This window comes from Nerophis lumbriciformis, linkage group LG01 (assembly GCF_033978685.3).
Source record: "Nerophis lumbriciformis linkage group LG01, RoL_Nlum_v2.1, whole genome shotgun sequence".
NCBI classification, from domain to species: Eukaryota; Metazoa; Chordata; class Actinopteri; order Syngnathiformes; family Syngnathidae; genus Nerophis; species Nerophis lumbriciformis.
The window spans coordinates 69,986,212-70,003,442 of NC_084548.2; the positions used below are offsets into that span (position 1 = coordinate 69,986,212).

A 17,231-nucleotide genomic window follows, 5' to 3' on the forward strand; every position below is an offset into this window, starting at 1 on the left:
ACATTATTGTCCGGGTCTATATCATGTTCCAAGTCTTGTAGGTGGCGCTCAGTGTATTGAGATGCTTTCAACTGTACATTGTCATATTCACTTACCAACTGAATTATGTGGCTAGTGTCATCTTGCGTATTGTCAATGTGTGTCATGATTGTGTTTAATCACTTTTACCTTACAGTCCAGTTCAAACGTCATATTCGTTCAGATCCTCGATGTTTGGCGTAAACTTAATGAAGAAAAAACGGTTGACACCTGTGATCGTATAGGTGTTGGTACTAAGTTGTTAGTACTAATGCAACAGTTGTTGCCTCGTTAGCGCAGTAGGTAGCGCGTCAGTCTCATAATCTGAAGGTCGTGAGTTCAATCCTCACACGAAGCATATGTTTTTTGTTTTAGCGGGTTGGAATCCCTTCATTGTCACTGCTCAAAGAGGATTTGTCATTTTTGGGGGGAATTTTGCCTACTATTCAAAATCCCTAGTGCCATTAGCTCGATCCTCACACGGGGCAGACATGTTTCTTTTCAGTGAGTTTAAATTCCTTCATGGTCACTGCATTGTCAGTGTTTTACCCCTTTTGCCAGAGTCAACAATCTACGTGTCCAGTGTTATTCTCCATAATGACACAATCAAGGGCTAGCGGCGCAATGGACAATGCGTCTGACTACGGATCGGAAGACTCCAGGTTCGACTCCTGGCTAGCTCGACAAACTTTTGTATTTCAACCCGAAGTCAAAGTTCCGTAGGTTAATTTGCTGAAGCAAGGCCAGTCACCAGCTGTGATCGTATAGTGGTTAGTACTCTGCGTTGTGGCCGCAGGAACCCCGGTTCGAATCCGGGTCACAGCAACCATATTTCTTGCAGTGGGTCTTTTTGTGTGTTATCTAAAAATATTACTTTTTTGTCATCATGTTGTTAAGTGGAATAACAAAGAAAAGCTACAGTACAGCCTCGTGCTCCCGATTTGCTGTTCAAATTGCAAGTGGCGCCTGGGACAAAGTATCTGACTATGAATCAGAAAATTCTAGCCTCTACTCCTGGCAAGCCCGGGAGGCTTTGGCAATTTAACCTGAAACCAGAGGTGTTGGAGGTAAACTTGATGTAGAAAAAATGTTTGACATCTGTGATTGTATAGGTGTTGGTACTAAGTTGTTAGTAATAATACAGCCGTCGTCGCCTCGTTAGCGCAGTAGGTAGCGCGTGAGTGTCTTAATCTGAAGGTCGTGAGTTCAATCTTCACACGAGGCATACGTTATTTGTTTTAGCGGGTTGGAATCCCTTCATTGTCACTGTTCAAAGAGGATTTGTCATTTTTGGGGGGAATTTTGCCTACTATTCAAAATCCTTAGTGCCATTAGCTCGATCCTCATATGGGGCAGTCATGTTTCTTTTCAGTGAGTTTAAATTCCTTCATGGTCACTGCATAGTCAGTGTTTAACCCCTTTTGCCAGAGTCAACAATCTACGCGTCCAGTGTTATTCGCCATAATGGCACAATCAAGGGCTAGTGGCACAATGGATAACGCGTCTGACTACGGATCAGAAAATTCTAGCCTCTACTCCTGGCAAGCCCGGGAGGCTTTGGCAATTTAACCTGAAACAAGAGGTGTTGGAGGTAAACTTAATGAAGAAAAAATGGTTGACACCTGTGATCGTATAGGTGTTGGTACTAAGTTGTTAGTACTAAGATATCCGTCGTTGCCTCGTTAGCGCAGTAGGTAGTGCGTCAGTCTCATAATCTGGTCGTGAGTTCAACCCTCACACGAGGCATATGCTATTTGCTTTAGCGGGTTGGAATCCCTTCATTGTCACTGTTCAAAGAGGATTTGTCAAATTTGGGGTGAATTTTGCCGACTATTCAAAATCCCTAGTGCCATTAGCTCGATCCTCACATGGGGCAGTCATGTTTCTCTTCAGTGAGTTTGACTTTCCTCATGGTCACTGCATTGTGAGTGTTTAAGCCCTTTTGCCAGAGTCAACTATCTACGCGTCCAGCGTTATTCTCCAGAATGGCACAATCAAGGACTAGTGGCGCAATGGATAACGCGTCTGACTACAGATCAGAAGATTCTAGGTTCGACTCCTGGCTAGCTTGACAAACTTTTGTATTTCAACCCGAAGTCAAAGTTCCGTAGGTTAATTTGCTGTAGCACGCACAGTCAACAGCTGTGATCGTATAGTGGTTAGTACTCTGCGATGTGGCCGCAGGAACCCCAGTTCAATTTCGGGTCACAGCAATGGATAACGCGTCTGACTACGGATCAGAAGATTCTAGGTTCGACTCCTGGCTAGCTCGACAAACTTTTGTATTTCAACCCGAAGTCAAAGTTCCGTAGGTTAATTTGCTGAAGCACGCACAGTCAACAGCTGTGATCGTATAGTGGTTAGTACTCTGCGTTGTGGCCGCAGGAACCCCGGTTCGAATCCGGGTCACAGCAACCAGGTATCTTGCAGCGGGTCTTTTTGTGTGTTATCTAAAAATATTTCTTTTTTGACATCATGTGGTTAAGTGGAATAACAAAGAAAAGCTACAGTACAGCCTTGTGCTCCCGATTTGTTGTTCAAATTGCAAGTGGCGCATGGGACAAAGTATCTGACTATGGATCAGAAAATTCTAGCCTCTACTCCTGGCAAGCCCGGGAGGCTTTGGCAATTTAACCTGAAACCAGAGGTGTTGGAGGTAAACTTGCTGAAGAAAAAACGGTTGACACCTGTGATCGTATAGGTGTTGGTACTAAGTTGTTAGTACTAATATAATCGTCTTTGCCTCGGTAGCGCGTCAGTCTCATAATCTGAAGGTCGTGAGTTCAACCCTCACACGAGGCATATGTTATTTGTTTTAGCGGGTTGGAATCCCTTCATTGTCACTGTTCAAAGAGGATTTGTCATTTTTGGGGGGAAATTTGCCTACTATTCAAAATCCCTAGTGCCATTAGCTCTATCCTCACACGGGGCAGTCATGTTTCTCTTTAGTGAGTTTGAGTTTCCTCATGGTCACTGCATTGTCAGTGGTTAACCCCTTTTGCCAGAGTCAACAATCTACGTGTCCAGCGTTATTCTCCAGAATTGCACAATCAAGGGCTAGTGGCGCAATGGATAACGCTTCTGACTACGGATCAGAAGTTTCTAGGTTCGATTCCTGGCTAGCTCGGTCAACTTCTGTACTTCAACCCGAAGTCAAAGTTCCATAGGTTCATTTGCTGAAGCACGCACATTCAACACCTGTGAACGTATAGTGGTTAGTACTCTGCGTTGTGGCCGCAGGAACCCCGGTTCGAATCCGGGTCACAGCAACCAGGTATCTTGCATTGGGTCTTTTTGTGTGTTATCTAAAAAGATTTCTTTTTTGTCATCATGTTGTTAAGTGGAATAACAAAGAAAAGCTACAGTACAGCCTCGTGCTCCCGATTTGCTGTTCAAATTGCAAGTGGCGCATGGGACAAAGTATCTGACTATGGATCAGAAAATTCTAGCCTCTACTCCTGGCAAGCCCGGGAGGCTTTGGCAATTTAACCTGAAACCAGAGGTGTTGGAGGTAAACTTGCTGAAGAAAAAACGGTTGACACCTGTGATCGTATAGGTGTTGGTACTAAGTTGTTAGTACTAATATAATAGTCGTTGCCTCGCTAGCGCAGCAGGTAGCGCGTCAGTCTCATAATCTGAAGGTCGTGAGTTCAACCCTCACACGAGGCATATGTTATTTGTTTTAGCGGGTTGGAATCCCTTCATTGTCACTGTTCAAAGAGGATTTGTAATTTTTGGGGGGAAATTTGCCTACTATTCAAAATCCCTAGTGCCATTAGCTCTATCCTCACACGGGGCAGTCATGTTTCTCTTTAGTGAGTTTGAGTTTCCTCATGGTCACTGCATTGTCAGTGGTTAACCCCTTTTGCCAGAGTCAACAATCTACGTGTCCAGCGTTATTCTCCAGAATTGCACAATCAAGGGCTAGTGGCGCAATGGATAACGCTTCTGACTACGGATCAGAAGATTCTAGGTTCGATTCCTGGCTAGCTCGGTCAACTTCTGTACTTCAATTCGAAGTCAAAGTTCCGTAGGTTCATTTGCTGAAGCAAACAGCAGTGCTCGTATATTGGTTAGTACTCTGCGTTGTGGCCGCAGGAACCCTGGTTCGAATCGGGGTCACAGCAACCAGGTTTCTTGCAGTGGGTCGTTTTTTGTGCTATCTAAAAATATTTCTTTTTTGTCATCATGTTGTTAAGTGGAATAACAAAGAAAAGCTACAGTACAGCCTCTTGCTCCCGATTTGCTGTTCAAATTGCAAGTGGCGCATGGGACAAAGTATCTGACTATGGATCAGAAAATTCTAGCCTCTACTCCTGGCAAGCCCGGGAGGCTTTGGCAATTTAGCCTGAAACCAGAGGTGTTGGAGGTAAACTTGTTGAAGAAAAAATGTTTGACACCTGTGATCGTATAGGTGTTGGTACTAAGTTGTTAGTACTAAGAACAACGTCGTTGCCTCGTTAGCGCAGTAGGTAGCGCGTCAGTCTCATAATCTGAAAGTCGTGAGTTAAATCCTCAAACGAGGCATATGTTATTTGTTTTAGCGGGTTGGAATCCCTTCATTGTCAATGTTCAAAGACGATTTGTCATTTTTGGGGGGAATTTTGCCTACTATTCAAAATCCCTAGTGTCATTAGCTCGATCCTCACACGGGCCAGTCATGTTTCTCTTCAGTGAGTTTGAGTTTCCTCATGGTCACTGCATTGTCAGTGTTTAACCCCTTTTGCCAGAGTCAACTATCTACGCGTCCAGCGTTATTCTCCAGAATGGATCAATCAAGGGCAAGTAGCGCAATGGATAACACGTCTGACTACGGATCAGAAGATTCTAGGTTCGACTCCTGGCTAGCTCGACAAACTTTTGTATTTCAACCGGAAGTCAAAATTCCGTAGGTTAATTTGCTGGAGCACGCACTGTCAACAGCTGTGATCGTATAGTGGTTAGTACTCTGCGTTGTGGCCGCAGGAACCCCGGTTCGAATCCGGGTCACAGCAACCAGGTATCTTACAGTGGGTCATTTTGTGTGTTATCTAAAAATATTTATTTGTTGTCATCATGTTGTTAAGTGGAATAACAAAGAAAAGCTACAGTACAGCCTCGTGCTCCCGATTTGCTGTTCAAATTGCAAGTGGCGCATGGGACAAAGTATCTGACTATGAATCAGAAAATTCTAGCCTGTACTCCTGGCAAGCCCGGGAGGCTTTGGCAATTTAACCTGAAACCAGAGGTCTTGGAAGTAATATTGCTGAAGAAAAAATTGGTTGACACCTTTGATCGTATAGGTGTTGGTACTAAATTGTTAGTACTAATAAAAGGGTCATTTCCTCGTTAGCGCAGTAGGTAGTGCGTCAGTCTCATAATCTGAAGGTCGTGAGTTCAATCCTCACACGAGGCATATGCTATTTGTTTTAGCGGGTTGGAATCCCTTCATTGTCACTGTTCAAAGAGGATTTGTCATTTTTGGGGGGAATTTTGCCGACTATTCAAAATCCCTAGTGCCATTAGCTCGATCCTCACACGGGGAAGTCATGTTTCTCTTCAGTGAGTTTGAGTTTCACTGCATTGTCAGTGTTTAACCCCTTTTGCCAGAGTCAACAATCTTCGTGTCCAGTGTTATTCTCCATAAGGGCACAATCAAGGGCTAGTGGTGCAATGGATAACGCGTCTGACTACGGATCAGAAGATTCTAGGTTCGACTCCTGGCTAGCTCGACAAAATTTTGTATTTCAACCCGAAGTCAAAGTTCCGTAGGTTAATTTGCTGTAGCACACACAGTCAACAGCTGTGCTCGTATAGTGGTTAGTACTCTGCGTCGTGGCCGCAGGAACCTCGGTTCGAATCCGGGTCACAGCAACCAGGTATATTGCAGTGGGTCTTTTTGTGTGTTATCTAAAAATATTTCTTTTTTGACATTATGTTGTTAAGTGGAAAAGCAAAGAAAAGCTACAGTACGGCCTCTTGCTCCCAATTTGCTGTTCAAATTGCAAGTGGCGCATGGGACAAAGTATCTGACTATGGATCAGAAAATTCTAGCCTCTACTCCTGGCAAGCCCGGGAGGCTTTGGCAATTTAGCCTGAAACCAGAGGTGTTGGAGGTAAACTTGCTGAAGAAAAAATGGTTGACACCTGTGATTGTATAGGTGTTGGTACTAAGTTGTTAGTACTAAGAGAACCGTCGTTGCCTCGTTAGCGCAGTAGGTAGCGCGTCAGTCTCATAATCTGAAGGTCGTGAGTTCAATCCTCACCATAATGGCACAATCAAGGGCTAGTGGCGCAATGGACAACGCGTCTGACTACGGATCAGAAGACTCTAGGTTTGACTCCTGGCTAGCTCGACAAACTTTTGTATTTCAACCCGAAGTCAAAGTTCCGTAGGTTAATTTGCTGAAGCAAGGTCAGACACCAGCTGTGATCGTATAGTGGTTAGTACTCTGCGTTGTGGCCGCAGGAACCCCGGTTTGAATCCGGGTCACAGCAACCAGGTATCTTGCAGTGGGTCTTTTTGTGTGTTATCTAAAAATATTAATTTTTTTGTCATCATGTTGTTAAGTGGAATAACAAAGAAAAGCTACAGTACAGCCTCATGCTCCTGATTTGCTGTTCAAATTGCAAGTAGCGCATGGGACAAAGTATCTGACTATGGATCAGAAAATTCTAGCCTCTACTCCTGGCAAGCCCGGGAGGCTTTGGCAATTTAGCCTGAAACCAGAGGTGTTGGAGGTAAACTTGCTGAAGAAAAAATGGTTGACACCTGTGATCGTGTTGGTACTAAGTTGTTTGTACTAAGAGAACCGTCGTTGCCTCGTTAGCGCAGTAGGTAGCGCGTCAGTCTCATAATCTGAAGGTCGTGAGTTCAATCCTCACACGGGGCATATGTTATTTGTTTTAGCGGTTTGGAATCCCTTCATTGTCACTGTTTAAAGAGGATTTGTCATTTTTGGGGAGAATTTTGCCTACTATTCAAAATCCCTAGTGCCATTAGCTCGATCCTCACACGGGGCAGTCATGTTTCTTTTCAGTGAGTCTAAATTCCTTCATGGTCACTGCATTGTCAGTGTTTTACCCCTTTTGCCAGAGTCAACAATCTACGTGTCCAGTGTTATTCTCAATAATGGCACAATCAAGGGCTAGTGGCGCAATGGACAACGCGTCTGACTACGGATCAGAAGACTCTAGGTTCGACTCCTGGCTAGCTCGACAAACTTTTGTATTTCAACCCAAAGTCAAAGTTCCGTAGGTTAATTTGCTGAAGCAAGGCCAGTCACCAGCTGTGATCGTATAGTGGTTAGTACTCTGCGTTGTGGCCGCAGGAACCCCGGTTTGAATCCGGGTCACAGCAACCAGGGTTCTTGCAGTGGGTCTTTTTTTGTGTTATCTAAAAATATTTCTTTTTTGACATCATGTTGTTAAGTGGAATAACAAAGAAAAGCTACAGTACAGCCTCTTGCTCCCAATTTGCTGTTCAAATTGCAAGTGGCGCATGGGACAAAGTATCTGACTATGGATCAGAAAATTCTAGCCTCTACTCCTGGCAAGCCCGGGAGGCTTTGGCAATTTAGCCTGAAACCAGAGGTGTTGGAGGTAAACTTGCTGAAGAAAAAATGGTTGACACCTGTGATCGTATAGGTGTTGGTACTAAGTTGTTAGTACTAAGAGAACCGTCTTTGCCTCGTTAGCACAGTAGGTAGTGCGTCAGTCTCATAATCTGAAGGTCGTGAGTTCAATCCTCACACAAGGCATATGCTATTTGTTTTAGCGGGTTGGAATCCCTTCATTGTCACTGTTCAAAGACGATTTGTCATTTTTGGGGGGGAATTTTGCCTACTATTCAAAATCCCTAGTGCCATTAGCTCGATCATCACACGGGGCAGTCATTATTATTTTCAGTGAGTTTGAGTTCCTCCATGGTCACTGCATTGTCAGTGTTTAACCCCTTTTGCCAGAGTCAACAATCTACGCGTCCAGTGTTATTCTCCAGAATGGCACAATCAAGGGCTAGTGGCGCAATGTATAACGCATCTGACTACGAATCAGAAGATTCTAGGTTCGATTCCTGGCGAGTTCGGTCAATTTCTGTGCTTCAACCTGAAGTCAAAGTTCCGTAGGTTAATTTGCTGAAGCAAGGCCAGACACCATCCGTGATCGTATAGTGGTTAGTACTCTGCGTTGAGGCCGCAGGAACCCCGGTTCAAATCCGGGTCACAGCAACCAGGTATCTTGCAGTGGGTCTTTTTGTGTGTTATCTAAAAATATTGTCAAATATGTTATTTGTTTTAGCGGGTTGGAATCCCTTCATTGTCACTGTTCAAAGAGGATTTGTCATTTTTGGGGGGAATTTTGCCTACTATTCAAAATCCCTAGTGCCATTAGCTCGATCCTCACACGGGGCAGTCATGTTTCTTTTCAGTGAGTTTAAATTCCTTCATGGTCACTGCATTGTCAGTGTTTTACCCCTTTTGCCAGAGTCAACAATCTATGTGTCCAGTGTTATTCTCCATAACGGCACAATCAAGGGCTAGTGGCGCAATGGACAACGCGTCTGACTACGGATCAGAAGACTCTAGGTTCGACTCCTGGCTAGCTCGACAAACTTTTGTATTTCAACCCGAAGTCAAAGTTCCGCAGGTTAATTTGCTGAAGCAAGGCCAGTACTCTGCGTTGTGGCCGCAGGAACCCTGGTTCGAATCCGGGTCACAGCAACCAGGTATCTTGCAGTGGGTCTTTTTGTGTGTTATCTAAAAATATTTGTATTTCAACCTGAAGTCAAAGTGCCGCAGGTTCCTTTGCTGAAGCAAGGCCAGTTACCAGCTGTGATCGTATAGTGGTTAGTACTCTGCGTTGTGGCCGCAGGAACCCCGGTTCGAATCCGGGTCACAGCAACCAGGTATCTTGCAGTGGGTCTTTTTGTGTGTTATCTAAAAATATTTCTTTTTTGTCATCATGTTGTTAAGTGGAATAACAAAGAAAAGCTACAGTACAGCCTCGTGCTCCAGATTTGCTGTTCTAATTGCAAGTGGCGCATGGGACAAAGTATCTGACTATGGATCAGAAAATTCTAGCCTGTGATCGTATAGGTGTTGGTACTAAATTGTTAGTACTAAGAGAACCGTCGTTGCCTCGTTAGCGCAGTAGGTAGCGCGTCAGTCTCATAATCTGAAGGTCGTGAGTTCAATCCTCACACGGGGCATATGTTTTTTGTTTTAGCGGGTTGGAATCCCTTCATTGTCACTGTTCAAAGAGGATTTGTCATTTTTGGGGGGAATTTTGACTACTATTCAAAATCCCTAGTGCCATTATCTCGATCCTCACACGGGGCAGTCATGTTTCTTTTCAGTGAGTTTGAGTTCCTTCATGGTCACTGCATTGTCAGTGTTTAACCCCTTTTGCCAGAGTCAACTATCTACGCGTCCAGCGTTATTTTCCAAAATGGCACAATCAAGGGCTAGTGGCGCAATGGACAACGCGTCTGACTACGGATCAGAAGATTCTAGCTTCGACTCTTGGCTAGCTCGACAAACTTTTGTATTTAACCCGAAGTCAAAGTTCCGTAGGTTAATTTGCTGTAGCACGCACAGTCAACAGCTGTGATCGTATAGTGGTTAGTACTCTGCGTTGTGGCCGCAGGAACCCCGGTTCGAATCCGGGTCACAGCAACCAGGTTTCTTGCAGTGGGTCTTTTTTTGTGTTATCTAAAAATATTTCTTTTTTGTCATCATGTTGGTAAGTGGAATAACAAAGAAAAGCTACAGTACAGCCTCTTGCTCCCAATTTGCTGTTCAAATTGCAAGTGGCGCATGGGACAAAGTATCTGACTATGGATCAGAAAATTTTAGCCTCTACTCCTGGCAACCCCGGGAGGCTTTGGCAATTTAGCCTGAAACCAGAGGTGTTGGAGGTAAACTTGCTGAAGAAAAAATGGTTGACACCTGTGATCGTATAGGTGTTGGTACTAAGTTGTTAGTACTAAGAGAACTGTCGTTGCCTCGTTAGCGCAGTAGGTAGCGCGTCAGTCTCATAATCTGAAGGTCGTGAGTTCAATCCTCACATGGGGCATATGTTATTTGTTTTAGCGGGTTGGAATCCCTTCATTGTCACTGTTCAAAGAGAATTTGTCACTTTTGGGGGGAATTTTGACAACTATTCAAAATCCCTAGTGCCATTAGTTCGATCCTCACACGGGGCAGTCATGTTTCTTTTCAGTGAGTTTAAATTCCTTCATGGTCACTGCATTGTCAGTGTTTAACTCCTTTTGCCAGAGACAACAATCTACGTGTCCAGTGTTATTCTCCAGAATGGCACAATAAAGGGCTAGTGGCGCAATGGATAACGCGTCTGACTACGGATTAGAAGACTCTAGGTTTGACTCCTGGCTAGCTCGACAAACTTTTGTATTTTAACCCGAAGTAAAAGTTCCGTAGGTTAATTTGCTGAAGTAAGGCCAGTCACCAGCTGTGATCGTATAGTGGTTAGTACTCTGCGTTGTGGCCGCAGGTACCCAGGTTCGAATCCGGGTCACAGCAACCAGATTTCTTGCAGTGGGTCTTTTTGTGTGTTATCTAAAAATATTTATTTTTTGTCATCATGTTGTTAAGTGGAATAACAAAGAAAAGCTACAGTACAGCCTCGTGCTCCCGATTTGCTGTTCAAATTGCAAGTGGCGCATGGGACAAAGTATCTGACTATGGATCAGAAAATTCTAGCCTCTACTCCTGGCAAGCCCGGAAGGCTTTGGCAATTTAACTTGAAAACAGAGGTGTTGGAGGTAAACTTGCTGAAGAAAAAATGGTTGACACCTGTGATCGTATAGATGTTGGTACTAAGTTGTTAGTACTAAGAGAACCGTCGTTGCCTCGTTAGCGCAGTAGGTAGCGCGTCAGTCTCATAATCTGAAGGTCGTGAGTTCAATCCTCACACGAAACATATGCTATTTGTTTTAGCAGGTTGGAATCCCTTCATTGTCACTGTTCAAAGAGGATTTGTCATTTTTGGGGGGAATTTTGCCTACTATTCAAAATCCCTAGTGCCATTAGCTAGATCCTCACACGGGGCAGTCACGTTTCTTTTCAGTGAGTTTATATTCCTTCATGGTCACTGCATTGTCAGTGTTTTAACCCTTTTGCCAGAGTCAACAATCAACGTGTCCAGCATTATTCTCCAGAATGATACTTCCAAGGGCTAGTGGCGCAATGGATAACGCGTCTGACTACGGATCAGAAGATTCTAGGTTGGAATCCTGGCTAGCTCGGTCAACTTCTTTACTTCAACCCGAAGTCAAAGTTCCGTAGGTTAATTTGCTGAAGCAAGTCCAGTCACCAGCTGTGATCGTATAGTGGTTAGTACTCTGCGTTGTGGCTGCAGGAACCCCGGTTCGAATCCGGGTCACAGCAACCAGGTTTCTTGCAGTGGGTCTTTTTGTGTGTTATCTAAAAATATTTATATTTTGTCATCATGTTGTTAAGTGGAATAACAAAGAAAATCTACAGTACAGCCTTGTGCTCCTGATTTGTTGTTTAAATTGCAAGTTGCGCATGGGACAAAGTATCTGACCTGGATCAAAAAATTCTAGCCTCTACTCCTGGCAAGCCCGGGAAGCTTTGGCAATTTAACCTGAAAGGTAAACTTGCTGAAGACAAAATGGTTGACACCTGTGATCGTATAGGTGTTGGTACTAAGTTGTTAGGACTAAGATAACCGTCGTTGCCTCGTTAGCGCAGTAGGTAGCGCGTCAGTCTCATAATCTGAAGGTCGTGAGTTCAATCCTCACACGAGGCATATGTTATTTCTTTTAGCGCGTTGGAATCCCTTCATTGTCACTGCTCAAAAAGGATTTGTCATTTTTTGGGGGAATTTTGCCTACTATTCAAAATCCCTAGTGCCATTAGCTCGATCCTCACATAGGGCAGTCATGTTTCTTTTCAGTGAGTTTAAATTCCTGCATGGTCACTGCATTGTCAGTGTTTTACCCCTTTAGCCAGAGTCAGCAATCTACGTGTCCAGTGTTATTCCCCATAATGGCATAATCAAGGGCTAGTGGCGCAATGGAAAACGCGTCTGATTATGGATCAGAAGACTCTAGGTTCGACTCCTGGCTAGCTCGACAAACTTTTGTATTTCAACCCGAAGTCAAAGTTCCGTAGGTTAATTTGCTGAAGCAAGGCCAGTCACCAGCTGTGATCGTATAGTGGTTAGTACTCTGCGTTGTGGCCGCAGGAACCCTGGTTCGAATCCGGGTCACAGCAACCAGATTTCTTGCAGTGGGTCTTTTTGTGTGTTATCTAAAAATATTTCTTTTTTGTCATCATGTTGTTAAGTGGAATAACAAAGAAAAGCTACAGTACAGCCTCGTGCTCCCGATTTGCTGTTCGAATTGCAAGTGGCGCATGGGAAAAAGTATCTGACTATGGATCAGAAAATTCTAGTCTCTACTCCTGGCAAGCCCGGGAGGCTTTGGCAATTTAGCCTGAAACCAGAGGTGTTGGAGGTAAACTTGCTGAAGAAAAAATGGTTGACACCTGTGATCGTAGAGGTGTTGGTACTAAGTTGTTAGTACTAAGAGAACCGTCGTTGCCTCGTTAGCGCAGTAGGTAGCGCATCAGTCTCATAATCTGAAGGTCGTGAGTTCAATCCTCACACGGGGCATATGTTATTTGTTTTAGCGGGTTGGAATCCCTTCATTGTCACTGTTCAAAGAGGATTTGTCATTTTTGGGGGGAATTTTGCCTACTATTCAAAATCTCTAGTGCCATTAGCTCGATCCTCACATGGGGCAGTCATGTTTCTTTTCAGTGAGTTTAAATTCCTTCATGGTCACTGCATTGTCAGTGTTTTACCCCTTTTGCCAGAGTCAGCAATCTACGTGTCCAGTGTTATTCTCCATAATGGCACAATCAAGGGCTAGTGGCGCAATGGATAATGCGTCTGATTATGGATCAGAAGACTCTAGGTTCGACTCCTGGCTAGCTCGACAAACTTTTGTATTTCAACCCGAAGTCAAAGTTCCGTAGGTTAATTTGCTGAAGCAAGGCCAGTCACCAGCTGTGATCGTATAGTGGTTAGTACTCTGCGTTGTGGCCGCAAGAACCCCGGTTCAAATGCGGGTCACAGCAACCAGATTTCTTGCAGTGGGTCTTTTGTGTGTTATCTAAAAATATTCATTTTTTGTCATCATGTTGTTAAGTGGAATAACAAAGACAAGCTACAGTACAGCCTCGTGCTCCCGATTTGCTGTTCAAATTGCAAGTGGCGCATGGGAAAAAGTATCTGACTATGGATCAGAAAATTCTAGCCTCTACTCCTGGCAAGCCCGGGAGGCTTTGGAAATTTAGCCTGAAACCAGAGGTGTTGGAGGTAAACTTGCTGAAGAAAAAATGGTTGACACCTGTGATCGTATAGGTGTTGGTACTAAGTTGTTAGTACTAAGACAACCGTAGTTGCCTCGTTAGCGCAGTAAGTAGCGCGTCAGTCTCATAATCTGAAGGTCGTGAGTTAAATCCTCACACGGGGCATATGTTATTTGTTTTAGCGGGTTGGAATCCCTTCATTGTCAATGTTCAAAGAGGATTTGTCATTTTTGGGGGGAATTTTGCCTACTATTCATAATCCCTAGTGCCATTAGCTCGATCCTCACACGGGGCAGTCATGTTTCTTTTCAATGAGTTTAAATTCCTTCATGGTCACTGCATTGTCAGTGTTGTACCCCTTTTGCCAGAGTCAACAATCTACGTGTCCAGTGTTATTCTCCATAATGGCACAATCAAGGGCTAGTGGCGCAATGGACAACGCGTCTGACTACGGATCAGAAGACTCTAGGTTCGACTCCTGGCTAGCTCGACAAACTTTTGTATTTCAACCCGAAGTCAAAGTTCCGTAGGTTAATTTGCTGAAGCAAGGCCAGTGACCAACTGTGATCGTATAGTGGTTAGTACTCTGCGTTGTGGCCGCAGGAACCCCGGTTCGAATCCGGGTCACAGCAACCAGGTTTCTTGCAGTGGGTCTTTTTGTGTGTAATCTAAAAATATTTCTTTTTTGTCATCATGTTGTTCAGTGGAATAACAAAGAAAAGCTACAGTACAGCCTCGTGCTCCCGATTTGCTGTTCAAATTGCAAGTGGCGCATGGGACAAAGTATCTGACTATGGATCAGAAAATTCTAGCCTCTACTCCTGGCAAGCCCGGTAGGCTTAGGAAATTTAGCCTGAAACCAGAGGTGTTGGAGGTAAACTTGCTGAAGAAAAAATGGTTGACACCTGTGATCATATAGGTGTTGGTACTAAGTTGTTAGTACTAAGACAATCGTCGTTGCCTCGTTAGCGCAGTAGGTAGCGCGTCAGTCTCATAATCTGAAGGTCGTGAGTTCAATCCTCACACGAGGCATATGTTCTTTGTTTTAGCGGGTTGGAATCCCTTCATTGTCACTGTTCAAAGACGATTTGTCATTTTTGGGGGGAATTTTGCGTACTATTCAAAATCCCTAGTGCCATTAGCTCGATCCTCACACGGGGCAGTCATGTTTCTCTTCAGTGAGTTTGAGTTTCCTCATGGTCACTGCATTGTCAGTGGTTAACCCCTTTTGCCAGAGTCAACTATCTACGCGTCCAGCGTTATTCCCCAGAATGGCACAATCAAGGGCTAGTGGCGCAATGGACAACGCGTCTGACTACGGATCAGAAGATTCTAGGTTCGACTCCTGGCTTGCTCAACAAACTTTTGTATTTCAACCCGAAGTCAAAGTTCCGTAGGTTAATTTGCTGTAGCATGTACAGTCAACAGCTGTGATCGTTTAGTGGTTCGTACTCTTCGTTGTGGCCGCAGGAACCCCGGTTCAAATCCGGGTCACAGCAACCAGGTATCTTGCAGTGGGTCTTTTTGTGTGTTATCTAAAAATATTTATTTTTTGTCATCATGTTGTTAAGTGGAATAACAAAGAAAAGCTACAGTACAGCCTCGTGCTCCCGATTTGCTGTTCAAATTGCAAGTGGCGCATGGGAAAAAGTATCTGACTATGGATCAGAAAATTCTAGCCTCTACTCCTGGCAAGCCCAGGCTTTGGCAATTTAGCCTGAAACCAGAGGTGTTGGAGGTAAACTTGCTGAAGAAAAAATGGTTGACACCTGTGATCGTATAAGTGTTGGTACTAAGTTGTTAGTACAAAGAGAACTGTCGTTTCCTTGTTAGCGCAGTAGGTAGCGCGTCAGTCTCATAATCTGAAGGTCGTGAGTTCAATCCTCACACGAGGCATATGTTATTTCTTTTAGGGGGTTAGAATACCTTCATTGTCAGTGTTCAAAGAGAATTTGTCATTTTTGGGGGGAATTTTGCCTACTATTCAAAATCCCTAATGCCATTAGCTCGATCCTCACACGGGGCAGTCATTATTATTTTCAGTGAGTTTGAGTTCCTCCATGGTCACTGCATTGTCAGTGTTTAACCCCTTTTGCCAGAGTCAACAATCTACGCGTCCAGTGTTATTCTCCAGAATGGCACAATCAAGGGCTAGTGGCGCAATGTATAACGCATCTGACTATGAATCAGAAGATTCTAGGTTCGATTCCTGGCGAGTTCGGTCAATTTCTGTGCTTCAACCTGAAGTCAAAGTTCCGTAGGTTAATTTGCTGAAGCAAGGCCAGACACCATCCGTGATCGTATAGTGGTTAGTACTCTGCGTTGAGGCCGCAGGAACCCCGGTTCAAATCCGGGTCACAGCAACCAGGTATCTTGCAGTGGGTCTTTTTGTGTGTTATCTAAAAATATTTCTTTTTTGACATCATGTTGTTAAGTGGAAAAGCAAAGAAAAGCTACAGTACAGCCTCGTGCTCCCGATTTGTTGTTTAAATTGCAAGTTACGCATGAGACAAAGTATCTGACCTGGATCAAAAAATTCTAGCCTCTACTCCTGGCAAGCCCGGGAGGCTTTGGCAATTTAACCTGAAACCAGAGATGTTGTAGGTAAACTTGCTGGAGAAAAAATGGTTGACACCTGTGATCGTATAGGTGTTGGTACTAAGTTGTTAGTACTAGTATAACCATTGTTACCTTGTTAGCGCAGTTGGTAGCGCGTCAGTCTCATAATCTGAAGGTCGTGAGTTCAATCCTCACACGAGGCATATGTTATTTGTTTTAGCGGGTTGGAATCCCTTCATTGTCACTGTTCAAAGAGGATTTGTCATTTTTTGGGGGAATTTTGCCTACTATTCAAAATCCCTAGTAACATTAGCTCGATCCTCACATGGGGCAGTCATGTTTCTTTTCAGTGAGTTTAAATTCCTTCATGGTCACTGCATTGTCAGTGTTTTACCCCTTTTGCCAGAGTCAGCAATCTACGTGTCCAGTGTTATTCTCCATAATGGTACAATCAAGGGCTAGTGGCGCAATGGACAACGCGTCTGACTACGGATCAGAAGACTCTAGGTTCGACTCCTGGCTAGCTTGACAAACTTTTGTATTTCAACCCGAAGTCAAAGTTCCGTAGGTTAATTTGCTGTAGCACGCACAGTCAACAACTGTGATCGTATAGTGGTTAGTTCTCTGCGTTGTGGCCGCAGGAACCCCGGTTGGAATCCGGGTCACAGCAACCACATTTCTTGCAGTGGGTCTTTTTGTGTGTTATCTAAAAAATACTTCTTTTTTGTCATCATGTTGTTAAGTGGAATAACAAAGAAAAGCTGCAGTACAGCCTCATGCTCCTGATTAGCTGTTCAAATTGCAAGTGACGCATGGAACAAAGTATCTGACTATGGATCAGAAAATTCTAGCCTCTACTCCTGGCAAGCCCGGGAGGCTTTGGCAATTTAACCTGAAACAAGAGGTGTTGGAGGTAAACTTTCTGAAGAAAAAATGGTTGACACCTGTGATCGTATAGGTGTTGGTACTAAGTTGTTAGTACTAAGAGAACCGTCGTTGCCTCGTTAGCGCAGTAGGTAGCGCGTCAGTCTCATAATCTGAAGGTCGTGAGTTCAATCCTCACACGGGGCATATGTTTTTTGTTTTAGCGGGTTGGAATCCCTTCATTGTCACTGTTCAAAGAGGATTTGTCATTTTTGGGGGGAAGTTTGCCTACTATTCAAAATCCCTAGTGCCATTAGCTCGATCCTCACTCGGGGCAGTCATGTTTCTCTTCAGTGAGTTTGAGTATCCTCTTGGTCACTGCATTGTCAGTGGTTTTACCCCTTTTGCCAGAGTCAACAATCTACGTGTCCAGTGTTATTCTCCATAATA

General features: G+C 44.1%; 1 protein-coding gene and 33 non-coding genes across 34 annotated transcripts in view; 33 read left to right on the forward strand and 1 right to left on the reverse strand.

The window, feature by feature from the left end:
• cd40 (CD40 molecule, TNF receptor superfamily member 5) overlaps positions 1-17,231 on the reverse strand; it is an 89,019-nt gene that overhangs the window by 28,939 nt on the left and 42,849 nt on the right. The gene's annotated exons all lie outside the window — the stretch shown is intronic.
• Positions 304-376, forward strand: trnam-cau (transfer RNA methionine (anticodon CAU)). The gene has a single exon. It is a non-coding gene; the product is annotated as a tRNA-Met (tRNA).
• On the forward strand, positions 772-843 carry trnah-gug (transfer RNA histidin (anticodon GUG)). Its single transcript has one exon. It is a non-coding gene; the product is annotated as a tRNA-His (tRNA).
• Positions 2,361-2,432, forward strand: trnah-gug (transfer RNA histidin (anticodon GUG)). Its single transcript has one exon. It is a non-coding gene; the product is annotated as a tRNA-His (tRNA).
• trnar-acg (transfer RNA arginine (anticodon ACG)) lies at positions 3,073-3,145 on the forward strand. Its single transcript has one exon. It is a non-coding gene; the product is annotated as a tRNA-Arg (tRNA).
• trnam-cau (transfer RNA methionine (anticodon CAU)) lies at positions 3,615-3,687 on the forward strand. The gene has a single exon. It is a non-coding gene; the product is annotated as a tRNA-Met (tRNA).
• On the forward strand, positions 3,940-4,012 carry trnar-acg (transfer RNA arginine (anticodon ACG)). The gene has a single exon. It is a non-coding gene; the product is annotated as a tRNA-Arg (tRNA).
• trnah-gug (transfer RNA histidin (anticodon GUG)) lies at positions 4,941-5,012 on the forward strand. The gene has a single exon. It is a non-coding gene; the product is annotated as a tRNA-His (tRNA).
• trnam-cau (transfer RNA methionine (anticodon CAU)) lies at positions 5,341-5,413 on the forward strand. Its single transcript has one exon. It is a non-coding gene; the product is annotated as a tRNA-Met (tRNA).
• trnar-acg (transfer RNA arginine (anticodon ACG)) lies at positions 5,657-5,729 on the forward strand. Its single transcript has one exon. It is a non-coding gene; the product is annotated as a tRNA-Arg (tRNA).
• On the forward strand, positions 6,281-6,353 carry trnar-acg (transfer RNA arginine (anticodon ACG)). The gene has a single exon. It is a non-coding gene; the product is annotated as a tRNA-Arg (tRNA).
• Positions 6,818-6,890, forward strand: trnam-cau (transfer RNA methionine (anticodon CAU)). Its single transcript has one exon. It is a non-coding gene; the product is annotated as a tRNA-Met (tRNA).
• trnar-acg (transfer RNA arginine (anticodon ACG)) lies at positions 7,143-7,215 on the forward strand. Its single transcript has one exon. It is a non-coding gene; the product is annotated as a tRNA-Arg (tRNA).
• Positions 7,685-7,757, forward strand: trnam-cau (transfer RNA methionine (anticodon CAU)). The gene has a single exon. It is a non-coding gene; the product is annotated as a tRNA-Met (tRNA).
• trnar-acg (transfer RNA arginine (anticodon ACG)) lies at positions 8,531-8,603 on the forward strand. The gene has a single exon. It is a non-coding gene; the product is annotated as a tRNA-Arg (tRNA).
• On the forward strand, positions 8,826-8,897 carry trnah-gug (transfer RNA histidin (anticodon GUG)). Its single transcript has one exon. It is a non-coding gene; the product is annotated as a tRNA-His (tRNA).
• On the forward strand, positions 9,133-9,205 carry trnam-cau (transfer RNA methionine (anticodon CAU)). The gene has a single exon. It is a non-coding gene; the product is annotated as a tRNA-Met (tRNA).
• Positions 9,600-9,671, forward strand: trnah-gug (transfer RNA histidin (anticodon GUG)). The gene has a single exon. It is a non-coding gene; the product is annotated as a tRNA-His (tRNA).
• On the forward strand, positions 9,999-10,071 carry trnam-cau (transfer RNA methionine (anticodon CAU)). Its single transcript has one exon. It is a non-coding gene; the product is annotated as a tRNA-Met (tRNA).
• Positions 10,866-10,938, forward strand: trnam-cau (transfer RNA methionine (anticodon CAU)). The gene has a single exon. It is a non-coding gene; the product is annotated as a tRNA-Met (tRNA).
• trnar-acg (transfer RNA arginine (anticodon ACG)) lies at positions 11,191-11,263 on the forward strand. The gene has a single exon. It is a non-coding gene; the product is annotated as a tRNA-Arg (tRNA).
• Positions 11,718-11,790, forward strand: trnam-cau (transfer RNA methionine (anticodon CAU)). The gene has a single exon. It is a non-coding gene; the product is annotated as a tRNA-Met (tRNA).
• trnah-aug (transfer RNA histidin (anticodon AUG)) lies at positions 12,043-12,115 on the forward strand. Its single transcript has one exon. It is a non-coding gene; the product is annotated as a tRNA-His (tRNA).
• On the forward strand, positions 12,186-12,257 carry trnah-gug (transfer RNA histidin (anticodon GUG)). Its single transcript has one exon. It is a non-coding gene; the product is annotated as a tRNA-His (tRNA).
• trnam-cau (transfer RNA methionine (anticodon CAU)) lies at positions 12,585-12,657 on the forward strand. Its single transcript has one exon. It is a non-coding gene; the product is annotated as a tRNA-Met (tRNA).
• Positions 12,910-12,982, forward strand: trnah-aug (transfer RNA histidin (anticodon AUG)). The gene has a single exon. It is a non-coding gene; the product is annotated as a tRNA-His (tRNA).
• On the forward strand, positions 13,451-13,523 carry trnam-cau (transfer RNA methionine (anticodon CAU)). Its single transcript has one exon. It is a non-coding gene; the product is annotated as a tRNA-Met (tRNA).
• Positions 13,776-13,848, forward strand: trnar-acg (transfer RNA arginine (anticodon ACG)). The gene has a single exon. It is a non-coding gene; the product is annotated as a tRNA-Arg (tRNA).
• On the forward strand, positions 14,318-14,390 carry trnam-cau (transfer RNA methionine (anticodon CAU)). The gene has a single exon. It is a non-coding gene; the product is annotated as a tRNA-Met (tRNA).
• trnar-acg (transfer RNA arginine (anticodon ACG)) lies at positions 14,643-14,715 on the forward strand. Its single transcript has one exon. It is a non-coding gene; the product is annotated as a tRNA-Arg (tRNA).
• trnam-cau (transfer RNA methionine (anticodon CAU)) lies at positions 15,182-15,254 on the forward strand. The gene has a single exon. It is a non-coding gene; the product is annotated as a tRNA-Met (tRNA).
• Positions 16,048-16,120, forward strand: trnam-cau (transfer RNA methionine (anticodon CAU)). Its single transcript has one exon. It is a non-coding gene; the product is annotated as a tRNA-Met (tRNA).
• trnar-acg (transfer RNA arginine (anticodon ACG)) lies at positions 16,373-16,445 on the forward strand. Its single transcript has one exon. It is a non-coding gene; the product is annotated as a tRNA-Arg (tRNA).
• trnam-cau (transfer RNA methionine (anticodon CAU)) lies at positions 16,916-16,988 on the forward strand. Its single transcript has one exon. It is a non-coding gene; the product is annotated as a tRNA-Met (tRNA).